Here is a 5,444-nt window from a genome sequence, read left to right on the forward strand (position 1 = left end):
CAAGTTATATACATTGTTATTGGAAGTGTTTCAGGGGGGATTCCCTGTAAGCACTGTAACTCTAAATAGGTGTGATGTAACATGAGAGTGCTATCAATATTCTTTCTGATTCCTTTTAAGTGACATGCCAGTCATCTATGGCCCCAGCGAGCCCTGCAAGCCCAGCCCATGAACGATGCGGTGGACAGTGGAGCAGCACCCGGTGTGAGAGCCCCACGTACCAGCCAGAAGATGAAGACCTCAATCTCAGCACTCTGAAGTTGGTCCAGACAGAGAAGGTTGATTAGCACTGCCAAGGTCCCTGGAAGTGCGTCTTCATGATTAAAACCTGGCACTGGCACACTCAGGTTTATTCATTTGCAGTTTACTTTAGTCTTTGAAGTTCTTATGTTAATAAATTGTAAATACTACTTTATTTTCCTTGTATGTAAGATGAATGTAAATATTTGTAAAGAAAAAATCATAAATGCTTCAAAATCAAACTTTATTGTTTATCTATTAATTTTTCTAGCAAACCAAACAACTTATCGTAACGCTCCCTCCTCTCCTCTGCATCTCTTTCATAATGCTCCCTCTGCATTTGCAAATCCTCCCTGTATAATCTAACAAGGTCACTCTCCCGCTTTCTTTTCCTTCCTTGACCTCTTCTTTGTGGTGGCTCATCGTCCTCCTCCTGCTGCTGTTGCTGCTGCTGCTCCTGCTCCACCTCCTCGTCCTCCTCTTCCTCCTCCAGTGGCTGCGGCTGCGGCTGTGGCTGCGGCTGTGGCTGCGGCGGCCAGGCACTATTTGGCCCTGGTGTGTCCTCAGGGATAGAGGCGATGAGGACAGGGGGGTTGATGGAGGCCCTCTGCCCCAACACCTCATCCATGAGGACAAACCAGGGCCAAGTTTCTGCAGTGGCCTTCCCTGCCACACCCTCTCCACTTTTTGGATACTTGAGGTCCTTTGACAGAATAAATATTAATACAAGACATGTGAAAACAACATTAACACAATGGTTTATAAGTACAAATGAAAACAGTACACAGTCAGATCATGTACATACTTTATATTTCTTTTGTAGGTTTTCCCACTTCTTTTTTGCCTGAAGGGGAGTGACCGTCCCCTCCAGGCCCATCTTCTGCAGTACTGTTCTGAGTGACACAGAAAAACATTCACAATTTACCCAATTATAAAACAGCAGCATATAATACATTGACAATCAGAATGTTCTACAACACTGTTACACATTTCCTACAGTTATTGGAAACATTTGTTCAGTTACTATGCAGCACATTCTATCATTCCATTTATGTAGTTCATTATGTGTTTTTTTAAGATATTTTTGAGTCTTCCTTGGTAAAGAAGGTAGTTTTGATGATGATCAAATGAATAATTCCCACATTTTTGTGAGCAACAACAGGTACGTTAAGTTCTCCACTCAGATGAGCTTCTTCAGGGCCATCAGTGAGCCTCTTCTGTACTTCTGCTCACAGAAGTACAGGCTGTGGATAAGACGGGAATGAAATAGGGAAATCCATCTTAAGTCATTGCTATCCACGTATGTACAAATGTAAAGGTATTCATTTCGCAGTAAGGGCAACTTTAATGTATTTCTAGGGTCCTTCTTATATTATCTGGGTATACAGTGTTTTAGCCCTTACTTCCACGCCGCCTGCGCGGAGAATTTCGCCCCACTGAACAGCTGCGCGTGCTCGCCCCTCAGGCGGATTAACTCGCCCGTCCGCTCCTTGCTCCCTAACGACAAAAGAATATTCTCAAATAAGGAAGAATATTAAACATTACGATTAATACACAAATGTACAAGTGTAAGCGATAATTCGCTCATTGTTACAGTTAAATAGCAATTACTGTAAACTCAATTTAACGGAACTTCACTAAGTTGAGTCGCCTCATACAGATCTGAATTTAATTCTAACAGTTTCATGTAGCTACAGTTTCATGTCGCACTGTTGAACCAGTCCACGTGAACCAGTACTTACATTTAAACGTGTAGTCCTGTGCGCTCTCCATTTTCGTCTCCGTCTCTTTTTTGCTTAGCCGCGGTGCATGATGGGATATAGAAGTGCGTGAAGTGTGCATGGATGCACGCTTCACTTACGTCCGATCTCCGTGGAAACGGTGGAAAGCTAAGGGCAGATTTGTGGTGCGCATTCAGAAGGGTGGGTTGAAATCGGACAGCCCTTGTCGCACCGGAAATTACGTAACTGCCCCTCGAACCGCACTTCGAATGGTGATTCTAAGGGCAGGTGGGTGAATTCGGACACGGCCATTGACTACGTTTTTACCAGGGACTGCCCACCTACCGATGCTAGATTGACCCCTGTTTTCTTTTCCGATCACCTGATGCTTTCCTGCACCCTTTCACTCTCTTCGGGTGTGACTGTAGGAAGTGGTCTGTGGAAGCTCAACTGCTCCCTGTTAAAGGACGCTGATGTAGTTCGTCAGTACAGGGAGCAGTACAAAGAGTGGCAGACCCTTCAAGACTTGCACGAGACACGAGCACACTGGTGGGAGATGGTAAAGTCAAGGACTCGAACCTTTTTTAGATGGGTGGGAAAAAGGAAAAAACAAAAAGAAAATAGCCGCATGTTGGGACTGCAGAAACGCTTGCAAAGGTATTTTAATCTTCAACAAAACGGTTTTAATTGTAATTTTAATGAAGAAATAAAACAGGTTAAAAAAGAAATGTTGGTTTTAGCAGAAAATAGAAGTAAAGGTGTTATTTTAAGAGCAAAAGAACAGGAGATGGAAGAAGGTGAAAAATGCACGTGATATTTTTTTAAGAAGATTTTAAACAAAAGCAAGTCAATTTTATCTCTTAAAAAACAAGATGGCGTGGTCACAACAAAAACTGAAGAAATAAAAGAAATAGTTGAAAACTTCTACCAGAACCTGTACCAAACAAAAGAAATAAATGTAAACACCTTAAAAGAACTTTTAAAATCCATGGAGAATGTTTTAACAGACAGTGTGCTTTTATCCCAGAATTTTACCCTTTTAGAACTTTCAAAATGTATTAGAGCTTTTAAAAAGGGCAAATCCCCGGGGGCCGACGGGCTCCCTGTGGAGTTTTATCTGACTTTTTGGGACATTTTAGCACCTGACCTACTGACTGTTTTTATGGATTTTGAAAGACTAGGCCAACTACCTGACAGTTTCAGATTAGGGATAGTGACTCTCCTTCCCAAGGACAAAGACAGGACTGACCTGATTAACTGGAGACCTATAACCCTTTTAAATCTGGACTGGCCTCACCGCCAAATGCATTTTATACATGGATGACGTGAATGTTTTATGTACTGACCTTTTATCCGTAAACAGGACTCTGCACTTGACTGACTGGTTTGGACTGGCCTCTGGGTCTAAACTAAACCGGTCAAAGACCCAAGCCCAATTTTACGGACCCTGGACCCCCGACGAGACTGCTGGACTCCCCCTCACGGTGACAGAAGGACAAAAAATACTGGGAATCAGGTTCGACCGGGAGGGGGGTGGGAGTCAAAAATGGGCTGACATAGGGAAAGTCAGACAGAGACTGGGGCTTTGGACACTTAGAGGACTGACAATGGAAGGGAAGGTTTTAATAATCAAGGCTGTGATTTTACCCCTGTTTTTACTAACTTGTTCTGTTTTTATGCCCCCCAGGAGTGTGCTTTTATCCATCGAGAGGTCCATATTTTACTTCCTGTGGGGGTCCAAGTGGGAAAGGTTGAGGAGGGAGGTCATGAAGAGGCCAAAAGAAAAAGGAGGAAAAGGCGTCCCTGACCTCCCCCTCTTCCTAGGAGCAAAATACACAGCCTTGCACATTGCACTTTCCAAGGACCCATCCGGAAATCCCAAAACAACTGCCTTTGCACGATTCTGGATGGGTTCCTTTTTAAGAAGAAAGAAGATTTTACCCATTGATCTTAAAGTCCCGGTGTCTTTTAACCTGCCTAAGTTTTATGCTTTTATTCCCACATTTTTAAAGCATTTTAAACTAGAGCAGGAGGAGTTGCAGATTTTAACCAACCACCGCTTCTTAATCTCTGTTGTGCAGGAGCGAGAACCAGTGAGTCCAGTGCGCGGGCTCGCACTAGGCGACCCCTCCACGGTTTGGCGCAACGTGAACCATCCCGCTCTCCCAAACAGACTCCGGGACCTGTCCTGGATGGTGGCTCATGAGGTTCTCCCAGTCAGGTCCGTCATGCACTCCCGGAGCCTCGCTCAGTCCGCTACCTGCCCCCGGCCGAGTTGTGGCGCGCCCGAGTCAGTGAGGCACCTGCTCTGGGAGTGCAGCGCCGCCGTAGACCAGTGGGCGACAGCCGGCTCCTTGCAATTCCCGTACCTGCCGGCAGGGGAGGTCCTGACAGCCCAGTTGGTGCTGTACGGGGTGGGCCTGAGTCCAAACACGACAAAGGACTTTTCAAGAATCTGGCTCACCCTCGCCGCCATCAAAGACGCCATATGGACCTCCAGAAACCTGCTGGTAGGAAGGCAAATGCAGATCCCCCCCCCGTGGCTGTGATCTGTAAGGCAGCAGCTACAGTCCGAGAGGCTGTGGCTGCAGGCAGCGGGCCCTAGGACACAGCCACAAAGAAGAATCGCATTTATGCCTATTCGGAGGAAGGAGACCGAAGCCTCACTCGAAGGTCAAAGCGGCAGCGGCCTGGCTCTCCGGGAGCGGTTGGTCGGAAGGAGCATCGGGGGATGGACCTACTCTGAGCGTGACAGGTTTCCGAGAGACCAAATGTTTGGGGGAGTGGGATGAGTTATTCTTGATAAGGACTCACCTCACTCCTGCACAAAGAGGACTTTTATCTACTGCACTCCCTTTTTAATGGACACTTTTGATGGACATACCTGGTTTTAGACATTGTTTCACACCATTTTAACTCAAAATTGTTTTAAACACTGTATTTACTGAGACATTTTATTGTGTTTGAAATGTTTTAAAAAAGTGTTCAATGTCTGACTTTAATCTGAAAAAGTGTCAAACTTTTTTCGAAAGAAAAATTCTGTTCTTCAGTTTAATATCTGATACGTCCCCTACCTGGGGGACCATATATTAAATTAATTTTTGCACCAAGGTGATGGAATATGGGGCTTGCTCTGTCCACTCCTCACATTGACCCAGTATTGCAGTATCTCCAGAAATGGCTCACAGCCTGAATGAATACATTTTATTTAGGTTGTTTACATTTTTCTTTTTTTCTGGAAAAAGACAAAATGAAAACATTTCCTTCTTTAATTAAAATCAAAAAAGGATTGGGTTGAAGCACATGTCCTGACTAAGACCAGGGGGCGGGACCACATTACACCGGTTTTAGAATCCCTGCATTGGCTCCCTGTGTGTTTCAGGATCGATTTTAAAGTTCTTTTACTGGTTTTTAAATGTCTTAATGGTCTTGGGCCTTCTTATCTTACAGAACTGCTTTTATCCTATGAACCCTCGTGGCCCC

The 5,444-nt window shown here is 44.8% G+C and overlaps 1 pseudogene; it reads left to right on the plus strand.

The window, feature by feature from the left end:
* Positions 1–4,977: 4,977 nt before the first annotated feature.
* Positions 4,978–5,152, plus strand: LOC117376966 (U2 spliceosomal RNA; annotated as a pseudogene).
* The last annotated feature ends 292 nt before the right edge of the window (positions 5,153–5,444 follow it).

This window comes from Periophthalmus magnuspinnatus, chromosome 9 (genome assembly GCF_009829125.3).
Source record: "Periophthalmus magnuspinnatus isolate fPerMag1 chromosome 9, fPerMag1.2.pri, whole genome shotgun sequence".
NCBI classification, from domain to species: Eukaryota; Metazoa; Chordata; class Actinopteri; order Gobiiformes; family Gobiidae; genus Periophthalmus; species Periophthalmus magnuspinnatus.